At 39.0% G+C, this 27351-nt stretch overlaps 1 long non-coding RNA gene across 3 annotated transcripts in view; it reads right to left on the bottom strand.

Moving 5' to 3' along the window:
• The window catches only part of LOC132683015 (uncharacterized), a 261651-nt gene extending 239151 nt beyond the window's left edge, over positions 1-22500 (bottom strand). For all 3 annotated transcript variants that reach the window (XR_009612003.2, XR_009612002.2, XR_013557791.2), the window contains exon 1: positions 22423-22500. This is a non-coding gene — a long non-coding RNA (uncharacterized LOC132683015). The remainder of the gene's footprint in view (positions 1-22422) is intronic.
• Positions 22501-27351: the final 4851 nt, after the last annotated feature.

Raw genomic sequence — 27351 nt, 5'->3', positions numbered from 1 at the left:
TACAGTGAAAGTAAGTCTCAGGCTAAAGTCTGCCACTCATGCAAACGTTTAACAAGTAGGAATACCAACACAGTCATTCAAACTGTGGTATTCATAGTGCTGTTACCCAAATATCTCCAACTATCTACTTTGTGGTCACAAAGATAGCTTCATATTTGCCCATACAAGACCCTCCAGAGAGAGCTCAGTCTTTCCTTCTTCTAAGACAATGAACAAAGGTCCAGCTCATGGCTGCTCTGTCGGGCTCTGAGAGTGATAGCAATGCAGAATAAACCCTCGGTGGACATACAGAATGAGAAAGAAACAAACCTTTGTTGTTTTAAGGCAGTGAGATTCTAAGTGTAATTTGTTACTGCAGCACAGCCTGGCTATCCCGACTGACGCAAAGTTGTCACTGTAAGCTCAGTGAAGTCCCCATTTTTTGTCCTTTATTTTTAATCCAACAGTGATTTTGAATAAAAAGCTCACTCTGAAGTAAATGCAATGTCCTCACAGTAGGATCAACTAGAATCTCCCATATTCAAAGTGAGGAAGGGTAGCAAGTAGGGACGAGCTAACTGCTGTATCTAGGGAAATATGCTGAAGTGGCTAGACTCACCAGATTTTGACCCATTCACACAATGACAAGGTATGGGGGAAATCATCATTGCCAACCGCATATCTTAGAAACCATTCGTTTAGGGCACCTGTGTGGCTAAGCCAGTTGAGTGTCTGACTCTTGATTTTTAGCTCAAGTCATAATCCCAGGGTCATGGGATCAAGCCCCACATCCGGCTCCACGCTGAGTGTGGAGCCTGCTTAAGATTCTCTCCCTCCCTCTCTGCCCCTCTCCCCAGCTCACACTCCCTCTTGTTCAAAAAAATTCTTTTAGTCAACGAAAAAGTATTTCTCGTCCCTTATGCTAAATAGTGAAGCCTGTTGTGCAGACTCAAATAGCTATCACCTATTCTGAAGTTTGGATTTCCAGTTAGGGTATCTTGAAGTATTAATTAACCTCAAATATTAATTTAACTTTAGGGTATAAATTAATCTACTGTGTACATATATATCACAGCCTAAACTGAAGTATTATAATTAATTACAGACAATACAATATCAGTAAAATAACTCAAGCCCTGGTCTCATCTATTTACAAAAAATAGCCTCATCTCTTTTCTAAGGATATATCTCCCATCGAGATCCTCAAAACTCTCTAGAATGCTTACACATAACTAACGGATTCATTCACCACCTTTTTGGAGGTACTAGAATTCTACATGTGTCATCAAGATACTGGAAAAACCTGCCCCATCAGAAGCAAGTTGCTTTAGAAACAGCTCTACATTTACCAAACTGTAAAACACGTATTGAATAAGACACCTGTGTTCTAGTCACTGACGCTGTCATTGGTTGAGACCCCTACCAGGTCTCAGTGGATCTTCTAGATGCAAGAGAGGAGATTCTTTCTCCGACCCCCCCTCACTCCTACCCCAGTCACTGCAACAATCAGTCATGCTTACTCCTTGTCAACATTGGCCTGTGCTTCCAGTTTTACATCTTTAAATTTATTTGATCTATTTTTCAAAATCCCAGCATATATTTTAAAACATATAGTTATTATTTAGAAGGACTATTTTCAAAAGTATGGGCATGATGCAGAGAAATCTAAGGAGTAACCTAAGACTCCAGGGCAAGTAGCAGTGGAGAACTGTCACTATCCCTATACCTGAAGGGCTGGGGCAGGGGTAGGGGGAATATGAGAAACCATGGATAGGACTCTGTGAGACAGCGCTGGAGAAGAGCTGTGATCTTCGGTTGAAGGATCAAACCAGCCTACAAGAACTCCACAGGAAGGGAGTTCAAGGGAGGGACAAACCCAACTTTACCCTTCAATATCCTGATGGTATGTGCCATTGGCAAACCCAAACAACGACAAGAGTGCAGGGGAACCAATAATGTAATCCACAGAGGTTAGCCTCTCAGAGTGGGGAAGAGGAATGAGTGCATCTGGAGAGGAAAAATAAAAATATCTAGCACTCATATAGCTGCTTCACAGGGCACAAGTCCGTCTCAGGAGTTAAGCTAGAACTCACCATTTCATGGATCCAGAACCACCTTCCCCAGTAGCCCTATCACTTTCTATCTTCATAACATTTTTTTTCAGGGATTTTCCTGAATATCCTCTGCCAGTTCCTCAGTCAGGGACACCAACATTCTCCCCAAAAGGTCCCAAAATCTTACCCTCAAGGGAGAATTGGCAGTAAAGAATAAAATTTGTGTGGGGTGCCTGGGTGGCTAAGTGGGTTGGTTAAGTGTCCAGCTTCGGCTCAGGTCATGATCTCATGGTTCGTGGGTTCGAGCCCCATGTCAGGCTCTGTGCTGACAGCTTAGAGCCTGGAGCCTGCTTCGGATTCTGTGTCTTCCTCTCTCTCTCTGCCCCTCCTCCACTCATGCTCTGTCTCTCTCTCTTTCAAAAATAAATAAAAGTAAAAAATTTTAAAAAAAAAAAAAAGAATAAAATTTATGTCCCAATGGAAAAGTGTACATTGTCTATGTACAGCATATACTTTTGGGTTACCAGACTGTAGCCTTTCATTTATTTGAGCTATTTTGTAATTCTTTGTAAGTTAGACATACAAATTCTGCTTTTTCCAGTAAAGTTTCTATTTACTTCCATCCTTTTAGTTAAAAAAAAAAAGGTTTACCTCCATTTGCAATTTCAATTCCTTTATTTCATATAAATTTGTGCTTTTTTACTTTTTCTTTAAGCTGACTTTCTTAAGTTGACGACATGCTAAGAAAATAAAGATTCTGGCTAAATTGTGAAATGTTGAAATGTCAATACCTTAATAGTATTTTATAATTCTCTCCTGATTCATTTTGTAGATGTGACCATGACTCAGAACCACAATGAATGCTAAATTTTATAGTAATGGTATTTGGTTTCACAGTGTGACTCCTGTCTTATTTTTCACCTCTTCTCAAATATCTGTTGGAGACAGACAGGCTTCACTGGGTGTGAAAGCCATTGGGTGTGCATGAGACAAAAAACTCAATACTTCTGAAAAAATTATAATATGGGGGAGAGGGTACCCCACCTTTACTGAGCAACCAGAGAAAACTAAATAATCCAAGATTCTAGAACTAATTATTTTAAAATCACCTCCTAGCTGCACGTTTGAAGAATTATTTCCAATTTCATCAGTCAATATGTTATCCTTTCAGAATTGTGCCTTTCACTTTTAAAATGCCAACACCAGCTAAATCAGGCCCTTGCCCACTTTTCCTGCTCTAACTCCCACTATACCATAACAAAAGCTTCCCACAGTGCCAGATTTGACTTCTCCTTGGGGCTAAACATTCCTAGCCTTTCCAAGGATTCACCATCATACCCATCAGGCCCCTCCCTAACCTCCAATCAACTTATTTCTAAATCATCCTTATGCTTTTCTGCCAATGCAAAGGAACTGTCCCTTCAGGGCTAACTCAAATATCATCTCTTCTACAAAGTTCTTCCTGACCATTCCAGCTGGAAGTGACTTAACATCTGTACCTCTTTAACACTTACAGCTTGTCCGTGTCATCCATTCGGTGATGACGGGGACGCTAACTCAGAGAGGGTAAGTAGTGCAGGCAGGCTGGATCTGCTACAAGAACAAATCAGAAGAATGCCAATCACATCCCTTCCCTCTGTGAATTCTAAAACAATTAAAACAGATACAGGAATCAGGCAGGGGTCAAAATGTCAGCTTTGTTGCTGGCAAAGCTGCATTAGAAGGCACAGATCAACCGGAGGATGAAACCAAGCTTCCTATTACCTCCTTCTGAGTTGGATCAATTTATTCACCCAGTCTGGGGGCCAACAGGCCTACCAGGGCTTGCCTACTCACCAAACAGCAGCAGAAATGGAGAGAACATATGCATCTCTTCAGGCTCAGCTGTCATGCTCACTAACCTTTCTGCCCATGAGGGTAGGTAACAAAGGGAACAGAGTATGGGACAAAAGCTATTCATGGCAATCTCTAATTCATAAGCCTATAGGAACACAAGATGAATGAGAAAGTGATCCTGCCTGCAGACAAAAAGTGTAATTATGTAACTTATGTCTGGGAGTAACGGGTTCATCATCTCCTCCCCTCTGTGGATGGTTGGCTCCCTCAATAAAACCAGCACAGCCTGTTGCTAAGATAAAGCTGAATTCCCTGCTCACCATGATAAGGAAGAGAACCCTCTCCGCAGAACTCTGACACTGTCAGGGTGGGGAGTTGATCAGGGAAGGAACATCAGAATTTATTGAGCATTGAAAATTTGGTTTAGGGAGGACCTTTTGCTACGGGGAGTTGATTTGGGTTGAGTAAGGATTGTACTACAACAGTCCAGTATTGATGGAAACAGCAAAGGGGGGATTTTATAGTGAGAAATCCCAAGAACCTTAGTGTGCAAACTACCCATTGATGCTTTCCACTGAAGAGTTAATGAGATTTGGGGGATGTTCTTATAATGAACAACCAAATCATTTTCCTGGAAAGAGACTCCTAATAACATAAAGCATGCTAGTTAAAACAGTGGAATAACAAAGTCATGTTAATATAGACATTAAGTGGTGGCTTCTGCTTATATTGTCCACTGCGAGTGGGGATAAACTATTTTGGTTCTCACTTCATTCTGAGAAGAACGATGACTATTTCTGGAGTAGGACTTTAGAAACTCAAACCTCAACCCCATCTCAAAATTTAAAGCATAGAAGCCATCATACACAAAGAAACTCAAATCTAACCACAGGAGTCCTGACATTCACAGGTCTCAGAAAAATTTTCCCCAAACCTCTCAGTCCCCAATTCTCCCTAAAGACCTCTTGGTAGTTGTATTAGTCAAGGTTCTACAGAGAAACTGAACCAGTAGGAGAGGTTAAAAGAGAGAAATAGATTTAGTGATAGAGAGATTTATTTTAAGGAACTGGCTCACATTGTCATGGAGGCTGGCAAGTCTAAAATTTATAGGGCAAGCCAGAATCCTGGAAACTCAGGAAGTTTTAGACACCATGATGCAGTGTTGAGACCGAATTTCTTCTTGAAGAAAGCTGTTTTTGCTCTTAAGGCCTTCAACAATTGGATGAAGCCCACTCACATATTTGAACATTATCTCCTTTACTTAAAGTTAACTAATTACAGATATTAACTATAGCTATGACAGATCTACACAGTAATCTACACATCTAGATTAATGTTTAATTCAATAAATGGATGTGACAGCCTAGCCAAATTGACATATAAGACTAACCATCACAGCACAGAGTCAAAAGTTTCTCTCCCCTCCCTTCTGAAACTCTATAAAAATCTTTATCTGTGCTGGCTCACCTCTCTTCTAATTTTCTCTCACACTCCTCCTTCTCTCTCTCTCTCTCTCATCCCCTCTTCCTTCTGCCTTTTGTTTTTTTTTTTAATTTTTTTTTTTTTTAACATTTATTTGTTTTTGAGACAGAGAGAGACAGAGCATGAACAGGGGAGGGTCAGAGAGAGGGAGACACAGAATCTGAAACAGGCTCCAGGCTCTGAGCTGTCAGCACAGAGCCTGACGCGGGGCTCGAACTCACGGACCATGAGATCATGACCTGAGCCAAAGTCGGCCGCCCAACCAACTGAGCCACCCAGGCGCCCCTGCCTTTTGGATCTACATTTCTCTTCTGGAGGCAACTGTATACACTTCCTCTCTAATTTTTTTAAATTGTAATTTAGCGGGGTTTTTTACTCCTGCCAGAGAGGCAAGAGGAAGATAAATGAGTTGCCAGGCACACACAGCCACATGGTTTGACAACCTATGTTTCAACATCATCTTCTGACTCCATTTGCCTACCTCAATGTCTCTGTCTCCATAGTTTGTGTGTTGCAATGGTCCTAGCCCAACATTTTACAGCAACGGTGTTTTGTTTGGCTCTTCTCTAAGAAGGGAAATAACCCCCAAATACCATAGCATCTCCATGCTAAATAATACTGTCTCTGCAAAATAATTCATCTTTCTAAAATAGTCATAGTGTATGTGCCATCCATCTAGTTCCAACAAAAACAACAAAAATATATTTTTAATGAGATAGCATTAGGACCATGGTACAGGTTGTACTTCTTTGCCTTTCTTTTAAAATCTTGGGGACGCCTGGGTGGTTCAGTCGGTTAAGCATCCGACTTCAGCTCAGGTCATGATCTCGCAGTTTGTGAGTTCAAGCCCCACGTCGGGCTCTGTGCTGACAGCTGGGAGCCTGGAGCCTGCTTGGGATTCTGGGTCTCCTCCTCTCTCTGCCCCTCCCCTGCTCATGCTCTGTCTCTCTCTGTCTCTCAATAATAAATAAACGTTAAAAAAATTTAAAAAATACTCTCTCTGCCCCTCCCCCGTTCATGCTCTGTCTCTCTCTGTCCCAAAAATAAATAAAAAACGTTGAAAAAAAAAAATGGGGCGCCTGGTGGCGCAGTCGGTTAAGCGTCCGACTTCAGCCAGGTCACGATCTCGCGGTCCGTGAGTTCGAGCCCCGCGTCAGGCTCTGGGCTGATGGCTCGGAGCCTGGAGCCTGTTTCCGATTCTGTGTCTCCCTCTCTCTCTGCCCCTCCCCCGTTCATGCTCTGTCTCTCTCTGTCCCAAAAATAAATAAAAAACGTTGAAAAAAAAAAATTTAAAAATTTAAAAAATAAATAAATACAATAAAATCTTATTCAAGTCATTAAACAGACTCATCCTGTAGTCTTAGTTAGTGCTTAGGAAAAGTGGAGACTGTGGTAGAGCAATTAAAGCAAAGAAATTTGTGATAGGCAAATAATGAGCCTCTAAAACGCCCATGCCATAGTCTTTAGAACCTGGGAATGTGTTGTCTTACCTAGAAAAGGAACTTTGAAGATTTGATTAAGTTAAGGATTTTGAGACTGGAAGATTATCCTGGATTACATGGGTGGGCCCAATGTAATTACAATGTAAGAAAAACTCAACTGACCATTGCTGGCTTTGAAAATGTAAAGGAGCCACAAGCAATGAACATGGGTAGCCTCTAGAACCTGAAAAAGGCAAGGAAATGGATTCTACCCTATAGCCTCCAGAATGAATGTGCCCCCGCCATCACCCTGATTTTAGCTATTGAGATGCATTTCAGACTTCCGACCTCCAGAACTTTAAGGTAATAAATGTTTGCTGTTTCACCCCACCCAATTTATGGTAGTTTGTTACAACAGCAAGATGAAACTAATTAAAGATCTCTGGTACTGAAAGTCATAACAACTGAGACAGCATCAATAGTAGTTCCTTCAACAACTCTCAAGGAGCTTCTGCTGCCTTGTCAGTCAGAATAATTTAAGTCTGTCTGTTTATAGCAACCTACATGGCTAATTCTTTTAGATCAGAGATAAGACATTCAAATGTGAGGGACAGCAGGCAATATAAATGAGAGAATTAGATCAATATAAGAAACTGGGGATTGGTGAAAACTGAGCCACACTAGAGAATGCATATACCGTCGAAAGCAGTGCTGTGTAAGAGATCTTTCTACAGTGATGGAAACATTCTATATCTGCACTGTCCAGTATGATAGCCAAACAGCCACAGGTGGCTATTGAGTACTTGACGTGTGCTAGTGTGAATGAGAAGGTGAATTTTTAGTTACAATTAATGCTCATTAATTCAAATGTAAATGTAAAATATCCAGACATGGGATCTTATTAGATATATCTGATATAAAGAATATAAAGAAACCAATATAAGAATATAAAGAGTACAGAAATAAAGGTTCTAGTGCTACATCTTCTGGTTTTTCAAGAGAAACAAAGAAACAAAAAGCATATTTCATACGCTTCCATACGAAATATCTTGGCTTTTACACGTTGGCTCAAATTTTCTTTTTGTAAAAGTCAGATATGTTGAGCTATGATTGACATACAAAATATTTCACATATTTACTGTACCATTTGATGAGTTTGGACACATACATATACGGACAAAACCAACACCACAACAAGGTAATGATATATCCAACACTTTCAAAAGCTTTCTTGTGTCCCTTGGTTTTTTGTTTTGTGGGAATAACACTTAACAGGAGATCTAACCTCTTAACAAATTTTTATGTGTGTCGTGCAGCACTGTTGACTGGAGGTGCCTCAAATTTTCTCTTAAAGAGTGTGTAGGCCAAGGATATTTATTAGGAGACTCTATTCTGCCCGCAGACCAAACAGTGTCTGTCTGCTTGAGATTTAAACAATCTTTCTTAGTCTCAGATACTTACCAATTACCTATGCAAGGCACATTCCTCAGATACCAGAAAGACCCTAAAGAGGATCAATATGTCCCGTAGACTAAAGACACAGGCTTCCAATCTCCTTGTCACTGCTATCATCATCTGAAGTTCTTTCACAGTCTCCGATCACAGAATCTACTACAAACCAAAATTTTAAACTCCATGAGATCAGAGACCAAGTCTTATACTTTTTTGAAGCCCTCATTAGTAACTGGAATAATGATTCCATTTTCAAAGACTCTTGTTGTTTTTTCTATTGCTATTGTATCTGAGATGGAAATTTTATCATAGACGTTTAGAGCAAAATTAATGTACACATTTCAGAATTACAACAAATAAATTAGTAGATGACTTTATGTCTACATCGAGAATTCTTCTAATGGCAATCTTCTCTACCATATTTAAGATATGATTCTAGGGGCACCTGAGTGGCTCTGTCAGTTAAGCGTCCAACTCTTGGTTTCGGCTCAGGTATGATCTCGCGGTTTTGTGAGTTCACGCCCCACGTCAGACTGTGCTAACAGCATGGAGCCTGGTTGGGATCCTCTCTCTCTGCCCCTCCCCTACTCACACTGTCTCTGTCTCTCTCAAAATAAATAAATAAACTGAAAAAAAGATACGATTCTAGAAGAAAAAGGAATATGCAATTATTTGTGGATGTGTCAGTTGTATCAAGCAGTGATGATATCTAAGTTGACTGTCTCAAAACTATGATCAATAAGACAGAAATATATCTGAAAATGAAGCCTTCTCTTGGAACCAAAATACAAATTTTTTTTACATTTTCATTAAGAAATTAAACCTTTATAATACGACATTATTTCTACATGTATCATTTGGTTAACAAGATAATTCTACAGATACAGGGACCCCAACATACAGTCCAAATCAAAATAATAATTTATTCTCCGCATCACTAGCCATTAGGAAAATGAATTAAAAACACAATGAGACACCACTTCATATCCATTAGGAAAATAACTGGTGTTGGCAAGGATGTGAAGAAATAGCACCTTTGTACATTGCTAGTGTGGAATAAAACAGTGCAACCACTGTGGAAAACAGTTTGGAAGTTCCTCAAAGAGTTAAACATGGAATTACCATATAATCCAGCAATGCCAATACCAGGTATATATCCAAACTGAAAGCAGAGACTCAAACAGATATGTACAATGTTCAGTGTAGCATTATTCACAATAGCCAAAAGTTAGACCCAACCCAAGTTTACATCAACAGACAAATGGATAGCATATGGTATACAACAGAATATTGTTCAGTCTTAAAAAGGAATACAAGCCTGGCCCATGATACAACAGGGATGAACCTTGAAAACATTATGCTAAGTGGAATAAACCAGACACAAAAGGATAAATATTGTGTGATTCCATTTTAATGTGTGTCTCAGTCAGCTCAGTCTGCTTTAATAAAATGCCATAGACTGGGAAGCTTGACCAACAGAAATGTATTTCTCATAGTTCTGGAAGTTCAAGTAGTCTGAGATCAGGGTGCCAATATGGCTAGGTTCTGGTGAGGGCTCTCTTCCTGATTGACAGACTTCTGTGTTCTTGCTACTTGCTATGTTCTCACATATGGAGAGAAAGACAACCTCTCACGTCTCTTCTTATGAGGACACTATCCCATTCATGAAGTTTCCACCCTCATAGCCTAACTACCTCCCAATGGCCCCACTTCCAAATACCATCACATCAGGGATTAGGGCTTCAACATATGAATTTTGGGAGAACACATTCAGTCCATACAAATATGCTACCTACAACAGTCGAATTCATCAAGACATAAAGTAGAAGAGCAGTTACCAGGGGCTGGGAACACAGGGGAAAGGGGGTTATTGATTAATGAGCAGTTTCTGTTGGGGATAATAAAGAAGTTCTAGGGGTGCCTGGGTGGCTCAGTAGGTTAAGCATCAGACTCTTGATTTTGGCTCAGGTCATGATCTCAGAGTTTGTGAGTTTGAGCCTAGGATGGGCTTTGTGATGACAGCAAGGAGCCCACTTGGGATTTTCTCTCCTTCTGTCTCTCTGCCCCTCCCCCACTCACATTTGCTCACTCTCTCTCTCAAAACAAATAAACATTTAAAAAAATAAAAAAGTTCTGGAAATGGATAATGGTGATATTTACACAACATTATGAATGTATTTAATGCTACTGAATTGAATACATAAGAATAAGTAAAATGGCAAATTCTGTGTTATGTGTATTTTACCACAAAAAAAAAATAATAATAATTGATGCTTGGATTCTCTAGACCACTGCTTCCCACCTATTTCCCAGTAGTGTTAATAACTGAGAGGTATTAGGCACATACAATTAAACAGACTCACTGCGTTCTGAAGAAGTATATAAAGCTGCCATCACAGTCATTACCTTATTTTGCCACAGGCATTCAAGTATGTGAGAATGATTTAAATAACAAGACAAGTTATGGAAGAATGAATTTTTCCTTTTGTTGGTGAAAGACATACAAAATTTCAAAAGCCCAAGAAATAGGAAAGGACACTGTATAATCATTCAAAGAAAGCCCGCAAATGTGACCCTAAGAGAACAAATGGAAATGTGAGGCCTGCTTCAAATCTCAGCACAAACCTCTCTGTATGGCTGAGATCAGGAAACAGTTCAAAACCACAACAGCATGTTGTAGAAATCACACCCATCTTGAAGTCCAATAGAAAGAAGGTAAATCTTAATGATACACCACAATTTTGCTGCAAATGGGAGCTCTAAAAAGCAGATGTTTTCATTAAATTGGTCTATCACAGACCCCTTCCAAAAAGTTTTAGCTGACAAAGTACCAGAAGAAGGTCATTACATGACTGGCTCAATACTCGAGGTGGTGCCCTGTCCTGACTCGAAGTGAAGCACGGTTCTAATAAGGTTCTGGAAAGTGCTGTCGAGCTGTGTTGGATCTAAAAAGACCACAGTGCTAAGAACAAGGTCACAATTTCTTTGGCTATATTTTTGCAACTTAGATTTTAATGGGAATAACCACTGGCAATTGGCCTGATTAAAACAAAACTACTTTAGTTTATCAATGCTCAATCTCCAAGGTCCTCACAGTTCTAGCATGTTTTAATTCTATTATTGCAAAAATTGCTGAAATATCCAGTTCTTCAATCTGAAGGCAATTAATTTGGGGACTATGAGTACCCACGGTGTTGAGTTTATGATCGACTGACTCACTGCTTAGGAAGACATTAGCAATTGTCAATTAAGCTTTAATGATAGTATTAAAATGCAAACCAGGATAATTCATACACTCTTCTATGACTTAGAAACAGAACTTTTGTTCTACAGAACAAAATCTATTAAAACAGCCTTCATGCATAAATCGAAAAAGAGAATAATTTGCATAGAACTGATAACAATTAACTCACACTTGCACAGGGCTTTAAAATTTACAAAATGTTTTAACATAAATTTCCTCATTTAATCCTTATTAATACATTGTTTTTTGGGCTGGAAGCTGAAATTTCCCATTATACAATCTAAGACAAAAACAATGCAAATAATAGTGGCTGTAAGAGTGAGCTGAGAACTACCTTAAATTTATAAAAGAAACCTCACAATTTTTTTCTTAATTAAACCAGCAAAAAATTCCCTCTACACTAGAACTACAATGCTTAAATAATTCTTGAGCCTAAATTACTTGTTTGAACCATTGAACAATATTACACTATGTGGGCAAATGAAGTTCAAACACAAAGATAAAAATGAGTAAGTAACTATAAGACTAGTCAACCCCTTAATCACCATAGAAAGACAAACAAGAAAGAAAGGCTGAAAGTCTGCTATTAAAATAAGTGTGAGTTAGGGGTGCCTGGGCGGCTCAATCGGTTAAGCTTGAGCGTCTGACTTCGGCTCAGGTCATGATCTCACGGTTCCTGAGTTTGAGCCCTGCGTTGGGCTCTGTGCTGACAGCTCAGAGCCTGGAGCCTGCTTCAGATTCTGTGTCCTCCACCCCACCCCTGCTTGTTCTCTGTTTCTCTCTGTCTTTCAAAAATGAATACACATAAAAAAAAATTTTTTTAATAAGTGTGAGTTAGCCTTTTAAACTATTTTTAGAAGGATTTAGGTTTTTTGGGTTTTTTAAAGTTTTTTCTTTTAAGGTTTATTTTTGAGAAAGAGAGAGACAGAGTGCTAGCGGGGAAGGGGCAAAGAGAGAGGGAGACACAGAATCCAAAGCAGGCTCCAGGCTCTGAGCTGTCAGCACAGGGCTCGAACTCACAAACTATAAAATCATGATCTGAGCCAAAGTCAGACACTTAACCAACTGAGCCACCCAGGTGCCCTGGATTTTAGTTTTTAATATTAGTTTGTTCTCCTTGTCTCCTTACGTTTATGTTTTGAGGATTTTGTGTGTTTCAAACATATAACAATGATAAGTAAAATATTTTAAAAGAATATTTTCAAATGTGAATAATGCAAAACTGAAATAAGTAACTCCAAGAGCAAATGGTACAGGAACATTCAGTAATGAGGAGGACATCAGATTCTCCACATACATAAGCAGACAGAAGAGTCTCGGAATTTGGCTCCCGTTGGGAAACAGGCTGGTGTTGGATCCCTACACTCTTGAAAAGAGGGAGAAGAGATTTCTGCTAACCACTGCCTGTGGTTGCTACTTATATGAGCCTCATGCCTAAAGAGGCAGATGAATATACCTATCATCATGCAGCAAGATGCTGAGGCCAAACTACCCATAACTTGGTGACAGATTCTCCACTAGCCCTACCATCACTGAGGGACAAGTGTTGGGAACCACCAATATGAGACATGGTTCTGAGTCAGAGGCCCGGGGATAGTCAGGTGGGAAAGTAAGTGTAAGCACAAAACTGCTAAACAGGAAGAATGGAGTACAGAGCAAGAGACAGCCTTCAATACATGATGAGCCTGCAAAACCTTAAGACCAAAATACATAAATAAAACTACAGCAAAGACAGAAAGTCCATAAATCAGAATATGGATTTATGACAAACAAACTGTTCGGTATGCTCAAAGAGACAAAGTAATGACATTCATAAAAATAAGCAAGAAATCCTAAATCCAAAGCAGTCTGCAAGAAAATAAGAACAGATGTTGGTAAACAGAAATTAGTAAAAGTAAACTTAAAAACACTAAAATTAAATCACAGTGAATAGACTAGATAAAGCCCTAGGTGGACCCAAAGGGAAAAACGAATTAGCAAATTGGAAGGTAGTCTAAAGAATTCACTCAGAATGGAGCACTGAGAAATGAAGGTTGTTTGGCTTGTTTGGTTTTTTTTTTTTAATTTTTTTTTTAACGTTTATTTATTTGTGAGACAGAGAGAGACAGAGCATGAACGGGGGAGGGGTAGAGAGAGAGGGAGACACAGAATCGGAAGCAGGCTCCAGGCTCCGAGCCAACAGCCCAGAGCCCGACACGGGCACGAACTCACGGACCGCAAGATCGTGACCTGAGCCGAAGTCGGACGCTCAACCGACTGAGCCACCCAGGCGCCCCTGCTTGTTTGTTTTTAAGTAGGTTTCGTGCCCAGTGCTGAGCCCAGCGCAGGGCTTTAACTCATGACCCTGAGATCAAGACCTGAGCTGAGATCAAGAGTTGGATGTTCAACCAACTAAGCCACCCAGGCATCCACAGTGGGGTTTTAAAGATACCTATATCTGTGTGGATAGAGAAAAAGAGTGAGAGAAACATAGAGACAGAGAGAGACTCAAAGAAATACCTGATAGCAGTGCCAGAAGAATAGAATAAAGGATATGGTGAAGAAGTAATACTCTCAAAGATAACTGCTTGGATCTTCCAGAATTAATAAGAATATAAACAAGATTATACCAATAAATTTAAGTTGGATAAAATGGATAATTTCCTAGAACAGCATAAAAAGATCAAAAGTGGCTCAAGAAAAATAAGAAAAAGAATTCCTGAATAAACAGCCATTGAAGAAACGGATTTAATTTTTTAAAATCTTTACCAAAAGAGGACTCAAGTCCCTCACAATTTTATAGGCACATTACCCCATCTTCAAGGAACAGGTAACTTCTCTTCTACAAAATGGTAAGTTAATATAAAGACTTACTATTAAGCCTTAGTAATTAAAATGGTGTGAGACTCATGCAGGAATGGAGAAAAAGTACCAATGAGGCAGAAAAGGAAGCTCGGAAGCTGACATATCTTCATACTGAAACTTGGTATATGACAGAGATATCCCTATAAACCAGGAAGGGCTAATTAATAAATGCTCTAGGTTAATAACCATGGAAATGACTAGTTATCTCAAAGTCAAAACTTTGAGAAGTAAATACAAGAAAACACTTTTATAATGTTGGACACAGTACAAATCATTAGGGGTAAAATTGATCAAAAATCCAAAGTGTCTGTGTCCCAAACAGCGTCACTTTAAAAAGTTAAAACATGAGACCTATAGTGGGAGAAGATAATATATAACCCATAAAAAAAAAAAAAAAAAAAAAAAAAAAATATATATATATATATATATATATATATATATATATAAAACCCATAAAAGATCAATATCCAGAATAGCAAAGGAAGTGTTCTAAATCAATAAGAGACAAACTACCCGGCACCAAAGAAAATGAACAGAACCATATATTTGAAAGGGCACTCAGCCTCACTAGTAGTGAAGGCAATTCAAATTAAAACATCAAGAAGAGACTATTTCACACCCATCAAACCAGCAGAAAGTAACAAGTCTGAAAATACCAGGTGTTAGAGAGTAAGAAGAAAAACAGGAATTCTCATACACACACTGCTGGTAGAAGAGAAAATGGTGTAATGACTCGAAAAGTAATTTGGCGACATTTAATAAAACTGCAGATGTAATTTCTCTTATTGAGCAATTCCCTAGATATATGCACTGAAATTCTCATACATATATGCACAAGAAGAGACAAAAGACAGGTGTGTGTGCATGTACTTCCCAACCCACCCCGCGCTTGGTCCCTGAAGTTTAGCTGTTCCATATACATGTACATGGTCTCTCATTGCAATATGGCTCATAATAGTATTTAAAAAATGTAAGACAGAGACCATCTAAATACCCATAAAAGGAAAATGAACAAGTCATTGTTCAGTAATATGGAATACCACGGAGTGGGACAAATAAATGACCAGGAGCTAAAGGTACCGTAATATATAAATCTGGCAAACAAAGTTGAGAGGAAAAAATCTGGTTGTAGAACAGTTTGATCTAATTTGTTTCAAAACAAAATAGTATTTTGCACAGATATATATATATATATATATACATATATATATATATATATATATATACATATATATATATATATTTTTTTTTTTTTTAATGAAAGCTGCATAAAAGCTAATGACCAACTTAAGCATGGTGTATATCTCTGGGGAGTAGGGAGAGAGCACTGGCATTAAGGAGAGGCACAACACCTATTTCTTCAAAGAAAAGAACAAAAGTAAATGTGGAAGATATTGATGCTGAGTCGCTCATACAAGCCTCTTTTTTTTTATGTAAATATAAAAATATAAATATAAAAAATATTTTTCCAATAATGTTTATTGGAAAACTCCACAAGAAAGCTAATTGACTAAAAGTCAGTTAGTTGAAAGAAAACAGAACTCTCAGATTCACAAAGAGTAGCGGTAAAAATTGTTAGACCTTCTGGGCAAGTGTCATCTTTAAAATAAAAATGAATGACATTTTATAATAAATTCAGAGTCTGTGTTCGGTGAAAAATGTCTATGGATGATTCTCTGAGCATTACACTAGAAAATGCTGAGGAGAAGCACAAAATGAGATGCTATTTTCTTAGAAATGCAATCGATAAATTTTGTGGTGCCGTCTGTGAAAAGTGACAAGTAACCTACATAATTTCAAGTTTTATTTTATATTCCTTCAATAGATGTGTTCCAACATCTGTGGAGCCACAGAAGGATCCCCTAACCGGCCGTCACAAAGCCTGAGCCCTGGATCTGCTGCGTGCTGGTCCTTGCCTTAACTCATCCCACCCCGGTACAGGGGCCCTGCAAGCCCTACCCAGCCCTGAGTCAGTTCTCATCAAGGTTTCCAGGGTACGATTAGTCTAAGAAACATCATCCAGCAGGCTCTATGTTTCATCTTACTGCCCTAAACAATGTGGCTTTCCAATCCACTCCACACTTGGTCCCTAGACTTTAGGTGTTCCATATACACATCACAGCGCCCCCCACCCCCACCCCATGAGAAGAAACATCACATGCATGCTGGCACTGTTAGCTATTTTCCAGCCCCACCTCCCTAAGCACAAAGCTTCCTGTTTTCCTATTCCATTTGTGATGTTTCTGATTCTTGACCCCAATGCTGACACTTACTTGGAGGCTCCTCCAGGATTTGACACCTTTCCCCCACATTCCTGTCCTTGCTTTTTTTTGCCATAGCCTGGTCCTCTGTTTCAAATGCTTCCCATTGTCTTAAGTAAACTTCCTTCTCTTGCCTCTGGACAAGGCGAGAGGCTGACAAGAGGTTGTCAGCCTCTGGACAACCATACTACAGTCCTTACCGTGCTACCGTCCATCAGCCAGTACCCAAGCTATGGTTATAGTTCATTTGGTGCCTGGGCTGAAAGGAGCATTGAGGAGCTCCTTGTCCACCAACATTAGGCCCATTGCTCCAGCATCTGACCTGCGAATAAGCTTCCACCCTGGTTTCCTAATTTGTCCTCCACTTTCCCTTTCTGGAGCACGAGCCCTACCTTGCAGGATTAACAACAACAATAGCTACTTATACCAAGGTTGAGTAGGAAAAACAGAAGCTACTCTGTGTATTCCTGGTAGAAGTATTTTAATACAGGGATTTAGAAGTTAACACACCTGCTAGAAGAGACAGGTGGGAGAGGGCTGGCAAAGCTACCACCAGCCACCTCGGCCTGCAGCACTAATGTGCGTGGTTCTTCAGGGCTCGCTGGAAAGCTCTAGGAATTTCTCTGTCCATGTTTCCAGCTGCACAGCCTCCAAAGACTGGGGCTTTCTTCTCTTACCTTCCAAATCTCACCCAAGTGTTTCTCTTGGAAACACCATAACCAAGATTTAAAGACAGAAGGAGAGTATGGGAAGTGCAATCTCCAGCTTCTCCTACAGCATGCAGAGAACTTTCAAGGGGGTAGTACTGATGCCGATTCGACAGCAGACAAGCCAGCATGCTAAACATTTACTGAATGCTTGGAATGTGCCAGGCACTGTGTGAAATTATATCATCTAATCCTCACAATAAATTTATGACATGGACACTTTCTCCATTAACAGAAAAGAGAAACAAAATTCAGAAAGGTGAAGGAATATGCCCAAGATTCAACAGCTAAAAAAATGGCTCAATTAATATTTGAACCTAGGTCACCTGACTGCAAAATCCCAACACTTAACCACCATGCGGCATGTGCCTGAACTCTACCTTTTAGTTAGAACTCTTCAAATGAACTGATCCTTACTAGAACCTTCCACCACTAGTTGAAGACTGATTCTATATCTACAGCCTCTGCTTGGGGTCCTATTTCAAATTGGATAAACCTACCAAGAATAAGGTGGTGCCTCCCAATTGACTCTGTTTTCATGCTGTTTGAAGTTTTCTAGAAGTAAGGCATTCTAGGATCAAGACATTCATTGACACTTCCCTTTGTTCTCTGATATTCAGGCTGTGGACCTTTCTCTCAAGGCCAGCTCTATTTCCACATTAGTTCACCTAGACCTAAGTTTTCTCGATTCCTACCCTTTCCTACTAGCTCAATCTCCCAGCATCCTTCACTGCCATCAAGGCCAAACCATACGTGCTATAACACTGCAAGATTTCAGCAAGCCAATTCTGCCACTACTCTTTGGAACTCCTGAAGCTCCCCACCGCAAATGCACTGTGAATACCTTTCCCAATTTGAGTTAATTGGACAAGTGGCCTAACGTGGCAGAAAATTTTTCAGTAGCCATCACTGCCTACAGAATAATACAGATGCCCTCAATTAACACATTTAAAGCCATTTCCAAATGGTTCAAATCTAATATAGCCCATTATTTCCCTAAATTTATCTTTTATCCTATCAAAACCCATCTAGTTACCATTCTTCTAAAAGGACCTGTATGGACCTGCCTCTCTACCTTTATTCAAGCCATTCTTTCCACTTGGAGTGCGCTTTTTAGTCCCCGTCGTCCCCAGCAAATTACAGCTTATTTCTCAAAGCACCTAACAAAAATTGTATTTCTCAATAACAAACATCAATACAGTGCTTGTATCCTGACTATTTGGATAAGCATATTACCCTTTATATTGCACCAAAAATCACTGAGGGCAAGGACTATTTGTCCTAACGATGCCCCTCACCAACATTTTCACAGACTCCTACTATGGACTAAGACGTGACAGATGATAAATTAAAAAAAAAAAAAAAAAACCTTTAAAATTTAATGTAAAATTAAAAGAAGGTCAATAAAACTGTTATCTAATAAAGTAAAACATTTCCAGTTTTCCCAAATTAGAAAAGACATTCTACACAATAATTTCTATCTATACAAAATAGAGACTTTAGATGATGCAAGTATAAAGAAATTTAATACGAAACTACCAAAATAAAAACTCCTGAGGGGGAAAAAAACCTAGTTTGTAATTACCAACAGACTTTAACTATCATCCCATCCAAGGTTCGAAACCCATGAAGAGTCAGTACAGGTTATAGATTCTGAGCATTTATCCAATTATGTTCCATTTGCATCTGTTATTTTCAGTCTGTTAAAACACTTACACAAACCCTTGGGATTTCCCCTACCTCCATTCCTAAAAGTATCTCCATCAATATGTTAAATGAGTAACAGAAGCTTTTGTTGAATCGTTGCTGAAACACACTAAATACTGAGAATAGAGAAAATATATCTCCTGAGTCATTCAAATACAGAAACATCAAACTCTGGAGAGACTAACAGCCTAAGAATATAGGAGGTGCCAAAGATTGAAGACATTAGGAAGCCTTAAGGCACTGACACCAAAAGTTGTGTGGCAAGGAGCCTTTGTTTTTCACTGAAAGGAAAAATTCAGATTATAGGCATAAATATACCTCCAACCTGATGGAGGTGGACACGAACAGGATCAGGGTAATAAAATTAAAGCCTGAAGAGGACTGGGCAGAAGCGGGGCTTATGTGAAGGTTTCCACTACATCAGAGACAATTATCTGTAAGCCAAGAGGTAAAGGCAGAAGCTTTAGAACATAAGCTAGCAGTTGTCAGGCATAATCCAAAGGTCTAAAAGCCAAACACTGAAAACAGAGGTGTCTTGGATATCAGGGATCAGGAGTAAGTCAAGCATTTTTAACACAAAAAGGTCAAAGCAGAAGTGAGGAAGACTAAAGGATTTTAATGGTCAAAGTAGATATAAATACAGAATTGTGAATGTCATATTGATCAAGACACTGGCACCAAGGGGGAACCTGGGTGGCTCAGTCGGTGAAGCAGCTGACTTCAGCTCAGATCATGTTCTTGCGGTTCATGAGTTCAAGCCCTGCATTGGGCTCTGTGCTGACAGCTCAGAGCCTGGAGCCTGCTTTGGATTCTGTGTCTCCCTCACTCTTTGCCCCTCCACCGCTCATGTTCTATTTCTCTCTCTCCTCAAAAATAAACATTAAAAAAATTAATAAAAAAAAAAAAAGACACTGGCACCAAGAACAAGAATGCAAAATCTGGTCTGTGAAATAAACATGATTTATTTGTGACACTAATACCCTCTGACTTCCTCTATGCGTTTTAGTAATTGTGACTTGTTCTGTGTTCACAAGTAAATGAAGAAAGTAACTAAACAAGCTGGAGCCCAGAAGCATTCCTGATACAGGTGAGCTGTGTTGGCAGATGAAGAGGAATAGATGAACTGAGTGTAGCAGACTGTATTTTCCAAAGACGGCTACCACAGTATCACCCATCAAATGTGCTCTTCTGCAATGTGATCCTGCCATTTCCCCATCAAGAAGTGAAGTCTCATCACTCTACCTGAGGGTGGCCTTTGTGACCTGCTCAGCCCATAGAATGTGGCAGAAGTGACACCCTGGGACTTCTAAGACAAGATTAGAAGAATCCTTGCAGGGGCACCTGGGTGGCTCAGTCAGTTGAGGGTCTGACTCTTGGTTTCAGTTCAGGTCATGATCTCACAGTTTCATGAGTTCAAGTCCCACATCGGGAGTTTTTCTCTCTCTCCGCCCCTCCCCTGCTGGTTTTCTCTCTCTCTCTCTCTCTCTCTCTCTCTCTCTCTCTCTCTCTCTCTCTCAAAATAAGTAAATAAACATTTAAAAAAAGAAGCCTTGCAGCCCCCACCTGAGCCTCTTAGAAGGTCGCTCTGGGGCTACTCCTCTGAGAACTTGGAAAGTTCATGGGTAAGTACATGGGAGGCCCAGCTGAGCTCTCAGCAGTCAGCATCAACTGCTAGCCATGTGACATTCCGGCTCAACTGAATCTTCAACCTCAGCCTCTGTTTGATTTCAACTGCATGTGAGACCCCAAGCTGAGCCTGGCTGATACACAAAACCATGAGAGATAATAATAAATTGTTATTTTAAGTTGTATGTTTTGGAGTGGCTTATTATATAGCAGTAGATAATCAGTACCTGGAGTTAAAGGAATGATTTTGAAAATTAACTCTATCTATAGCTTGTAATATTGAGGCCATGTCATTTACAATTATCACCTCTAGTAGACTCAGAAATGCACCGTTTCCCCCATCCACTGCCTTTGATATTCTAACGAAAAGTTTGGTGGAGGAAGAATCTGAAAGTTAAAATGAAATTTGGGATTATCTGGGGAGTTTGACTTGCACTGTCTCTATAATGCCTGTTGCTGCAAATACCTGAGATTTGGGTACAGCCTGGAACAATTGAAAATGTGGAACAGTCTATATTAAAAGGCCAGGATGGAGCATGAGCATTAGAGATAATTGAGCAATTACTGAACACCTTAGAGAATCCATACTCTGGTGATAATTGCCACTAACAGCAGGGAATTTTCCAGAGAGATAAATCAGACCTTTCTCAAACAATTAATACCAGCACTGTGCTGTTTGTTAACGTTGTTATCTTCCACCTTAAATATTACAGGTGCCAGGCTATTTCACTTTCCTCTAAACCTTCAGTTTTTCAGTCCCTGTTAATGCAGGGACATAATGCAAAACATACAGTGATTCTCACTTTACAGTCAATTCTCAATTATCTGAGGCTTATGGAATTATAATTCAGTCCATGAGAGCTCTGCTTAAATATTGGCTTCATTGACATTTGGGCACATCTGGAAATCCCATCTGTTTAATTATAATTTTGCTATCACAACTAAGTTTTTGAAATCTACATAAACCAATCACCTCCCATGAAGGATGGGGCTAGACAGAAGGAGGGAAAAAAATGTATAGATTGTCTTTTGTGTATACATTGCCTTACCATACATTATCTAATTCAATCCCTGTATACAGCAAAGCCATGAGGTACTGTTACTTTTCTTTTATAGAAAAAGAAACTAAGGCTCAGAGTGGTCAAGTTATGTTTGCTTCCTTCCCCTATTTTGCTGCTTGACATCAGAATTAGAGTACAGAGTCTAGAATCAAACAGGTTGGAATCATAATGTGTTAAAATTAGAATTGGTTTTCTAATGTAAAGTTCATCTCCGTTTTTATATATGGCAGTTTCTCTGTGTTAGCTTTTAGAAAAAGTTACAGTTTTCTTAAATGACCTAGCTTCTACTTCCTTGAACTCACATCATCATCTGGGAAACATCTAGCCTTAGAAGTGAAACAGGTAACGACTTAGATCAAATAGCAGCAGCAGCCTGCACTGAAACAGAATGAGAAGTAAGAAGACACAACACATCATTTTAAGAGCTATCATGACCACACGAGCTGGAATTCTTTTGATAATGTTTTCTCCTTGTTCTCAAAACTACAATTCTCTCAGTCAGTGTATCCTGAGTTTGGTTTGGAAAGCACGATCATCCTTTGTTTAGAGAGGAAAAGTAGCCTTGGACAAATGGTACTATTAAAAGCTGCTTGGTGGTCCTTTGTAACAAATACGGGCCATTAATGTGGAGACACAGATTCCTGTGTATTGGTTCATATTTTACATGCACCACAGGGTAGAAATATAAATGGTCTGCAATGCAACTTGTAATTTCAATTTATTAAAAAACTTTGTGTTAGTGACTTACCATTAACTAAGGGACTCTAGGTAGATGTTCTAATTCTCTTTCAGTAGTGTATTGTTTGTCTGGTTCCCAGTTGACAGCTGGAATTAAACAAAGAATTGAGTTTCATTCTATAGTATGTCAATCTTATGGGAACACTAAGAGGTAAATTAAAAATTAGTCTACAATCTCTCATGTAACGAAATCATAAAAACATTTGCAGGCATCACTTCAGATGCAACAATAGAATGCAGAGTGTTGTAAATCAAAGAGCACACAGACTATGCTGCAGATGAAGTAATGATAATGCACAAATTAACTTTAGCAGTAATCCTTGAGGAATCCATTTTACTGGGGTAGTATCAATCTTAGCATAGGCATTCAGGAAGGGAAGAAGCAAAAGCAAAGATTAAATAAGAATCTCTGGCAAGTATATACAATTTCTGAAATGTAAGGTAAAGGAACAGGATATTAGACCTAACCTCTTCTAATCTAAATAAAAGTGTGAAGAAATTAAAATGATTGAAACTGATAACTAATCAGCTAGAACTGTATATCAATCCACAGAGATAGGTAAAAAACCAAGTGAAGGCACCCCCGCGCAAAACAAAACACCCCAGATCTCCCCAGCCTGCACCTGCCCATTGCTCCTCCTGCCCTGCCTAGGTGCCCCCTGCTAGAAATGCAAGGATGGCCGTTCTCACTAGTTTTATTCAACATAGCACTGGAAGTCCTAGCTGCAGCAATCAGACAAGAAAAAGAAATAAACGCCATCCAAATTGGAAAGGAAAATTTATAACCGTCACTATTTGCAGATGACATGATACTATATATAGAACACCCTGGGGGCACTTGGGTGGTTCAGTCAGTTAAGCATCCAATTTCAGCTCAGGTCATGAACTCACTTTTGTGAGTTCAAGCCCCATGTCAGGCTCTGTGCTGACAGCTCAGAACCTGGAGCCTGCTTCAGATTTTGTGTCTCCCTCTCTCTCTGCCCTTCCCCTGTTCACTCTCTCTCTCTCTCTCAAAAATAAATAAAGATTAAAAAAAGAAAGAAAGAAAACCCTGAAGACTTGACAAAAAAAAAAAAAAAAACTATTAGAACAAATGAAATCAATTCAATAAAGTTCCAGGACACAAAACTAATATACAGAAATCTGTTGCATTTCTATTCACTAATAATGAAATAGCAGAAAGAGAAACTGAGAAAACAATCCCCTTTACAAATGCACCAAAAATAATAAAATACCTAGGAATAAATGTAACCAAAGAGGTGAAAGATATGGTACTCAGAAAATAATAAAACACTGATGAAAGAAAGTGAAGAGGACACAAACAAATGGAAAGATATTTCACACTCATAGAAGAATTAATATTGTTAAAATGTCCATACTATCCAAAGCAATCTACAGATTCAATATAAATCCTTATCAAAATACTAATAGTATTTTTCACAGAAGTAGAGCAAATAATTATAAAATTTGTTTGGAATCACAAAAGACCTTGAATAGACAAAGCAATCTTCAGAAAGAACAAAGCTGGAGGTATCACAATTCCAGATCTCAAGATATACTACAAAGCTTTAGTAATCAAACAGTATAGTACTGGCACAGAATAGACACATAGATCAATGGAATAGAATAGAGAGCCCAGAAATAATCCCACATGTATATGGTCAACAAATCTATGACAAATGAGGTAACAACATGAAATGGGGAATAGATGGTCCCTTCAGTAAATGGTGCTGGGAAAACTGGAAAGTTACAAGCAAAAGCATGAAACGGGACCACTGTCTTACACAAAAATAAACTCAAAATGAATTAAGGACCTAATGCGACCTGAAACTATAGAACTTTAAAAAAAAAAAAAAAGGCAGTAATCTCTTGGGCCGTAGTGACATTTTTCTAGGTATGTCTCCACAGGCAAGGGAAACAAAAGTAAAAATAAACTATTGAGTACTTCACCAAAATAAAGTTTTTGTACAGTGAAGGAAAGAATCAACAAAACAAAAAGGCAGCCTACTGAAGAGAAGATATTTGCAAATGATATATTTGATAAGGGGTTAACATCCAAAGTATAAAAAGAATTTATACAACTTAACACTAAATAAATAAATAAGCAAACAAACAAACTGATTTTAAAATGAGCAAAGCACCTGAATAGACATTATTCCAAAGAAGATATCCAGATGGCCAACAGACACATGAAAAGATGCTCAACATCACAAACATCAGGGAAATGCAAATCAAAACCATAATGAGATATAGTGACATTTTTCTAGATATGTCTCCACAGGCAACGGAAACAAAAGTAAAAATAAACTATTGAGTACTTCACCAAAATAAGGTTTTTGTACAGCGAAGGAACTAATCAACAAAACAAAAAGGCAGCCTACTGAAGAGAAGATATTTGCAAATGATATATCTGATAAGGGGTTAACATCCAAAATATAAAAAGAATTTGTACAACTTAACACTGAATAAATAAACAAACAGGGGCGCCTGGGTGGCTCAGTCGGTTAAGCGGCCGACTTCGGCTCAGGTCACGATCTCGCAGTCCGTGAGTTCAAGCCCCGCATCGGGCTCTGTGCTGACAGCTCAGAGCCTGGAGCCTGTTTCAGATTCTGTGTCTCCCTCTCTCTGACCCTCCCCCGTTCATGCTCTGTCTCTCTCTGTGTCAAAAATAAATAAACGTTAAAAAAAAATTTTTTTTTAATAAAAATAAAAAATAAAAAAAATAAATAAACAAAAAAACAAACTGATTTTAAAATGAGCAGAGGACCTGAATAGACATTATTCCAAAGGAGATATCCAGATGGCCAAGAGACACATGAAAAGATGCTCAACATCACAAACATCAGGGAAATGCAAGTCAAAACCACAATGAGATATCACCTCACACCTGTCAGAATGACAAGTGTCCAAAAGACAAGAAATAACAAGTACTGGTGAGGACGCAGAGAAAAGGGCACCTTTATACACTGATGGCAGGAATGTAAATTAGTTCAACAGCTGTGGAAAACAGTATGGAGGTTCCTAAAAACTTAAAAGTAGAAATACCATATGATCAAGTAATTCCACTACTGGATATTTAGTCCCCTTAAAAAAAAAAAAAAAGAGAAACGCTAATTTGAAAATATATATGCACTCCCATGTTTATTGCAGGATTATTTACAATAGCCAATATATGGAAGCAATTTATTGCTTGATAGATGAATGAATAGGTGAATGGATAAAGATGTGGTATATACATACAATAGACAATATATACAATATACAATTGTATATAGACAATATACACAACAGAATATTATGCAGTCTTAATAAAATAATGAGATCTTGCCATTTATGAAAATATGGGTGGACCTAGAGGATATTATGCTACGTGAAATGAATCAGACAGAGAAATACCTTAAGATTTCACTTATATGTGGAATCTAAACAAAAAAAGCAGAAACAGACTCACAAATCCAGAGAACAAAGTGGTGGTTACTGGGGGTGGGGGGTGGAATGGGAAAAATGGGTGAAAGGAAAGGGAGATAAAGGCTTCTAGTTATGGAAGGTATAAGTCATGGAAATAAAAGTTACAGCATAGGGAATATAGTCAATGGTATGGTAATAGTATTGTATGGTGACAGATGATAGCTACACTTGTGAACACAGCATAATGTATATAGAATTACTGAATCACTGTGTCATACACCTGAAACATGGTATGTCAAGTATACTTCGATTTTAAAAACGTGAAAACAGATTTGAGATTGGTAATCAAATAAATATGAAAGAAAAAGTAAGATGTTTGAAAAACTGGACAAAACCCCATGGAAAAGAAGATCCACTGAAGAACAACTATCAAGGACATCACTAGATACCTGGTAGATTTGGGCCTGATATGGGCCACCTTCCCATTACACACCATAGAAGTTCAAGATACAGGTGAAGATAGCTAACACCTGGCACTCCAGCAGCCCCAAGTGGTACTGCACCCAAATGTAGGCTTTAGGAGATAACTGAACTGCATGGGGTTCAGGTTTGAGAGAGTGATGCTAGAACTAAGACCCCTACAGAGAACCAGAAACTAGTCCCAGGCACCCAGTCCATGAAATAGAAATTAGACTCCGTCCCCATGGAAGGCAAAATGTCACAGAAACCTGGGGAAAAAGAGAAAGTCTCCTAAAAACACTTTTAAAACCCAATATTGCCCTACATGCACGGGTAGAGTCAAGATATAATACTATGTGTGTAATAATAATAAATTGTTGTTTTGATCCATAGGTTCTGGGATAGCTTGTTATATAGTAATAGAATCAGTACCTGGAGTTGCAAGGATTCTCCACATGGCAGGAATTTCAAACAAAGAAACTAACGCAAGAAATCTGGTCTAGAAGTGCTGAAACATGAAGAACTGACAGAAGCCAATAAAGTCATGTTGAAATGATGTTTCTAACTCACTGCAACTCAGACATTGACAACATGATGAAACCAAGTTAAAGATAAACTCACAATCAAAAATTGCAAATCAGGGGTGCCTAGGTGGCTCAGTCGTTAAGCATCTGACTTCAGCTCTGGTCATGATTTCACAGTTCATGGGTTCGAGCCCTGTGTCAGGCTCTGTGCAGACAGCTCAGAGCCTGGAGCCTGCTTCAGATTCTGTGTCTCCCTCTCTCTCTGCCCCTCCCCAACTCACACTCTGTCTCTCTCTCTCAACAGTAAATAAACATTAAACAAAATTTTTTTTTAAAAATTGCAAATTGGCCAACAGGCACATGAAAAGATGCTCAATGTCACTCTTCATCAGGGAAATACAAATCAAAACCACACTCAGATACCACCTCACGCCAGTCAGAGTGGCTAAAATGAGCAAATCGGGACTATAGATGCTGGCGAGGATGTGAAGAAAACGGGAACCCTCTTGCACTGTTGGTGGGAATGCAAACTGGTGCAGCCACTATGG

This window comes from Panthera onca, chromosome C2, assembly GCF_046562875.1.
Source record: "Panthera onca isolate mPanOnc1 chromosome C2, mPanOnc1 haplotype 2, whole genome shotgun sequence".
Classification (NCBI taxonomy): domain Eukaryota; kingdom Metazoa; phylum Chordata; class Mammalia; order Carnivora; family Felidae; genus Panthera; species Panthera onca.
This window is presented reverse-complemented; position numbering and strand designations above follow the sequence as displayed.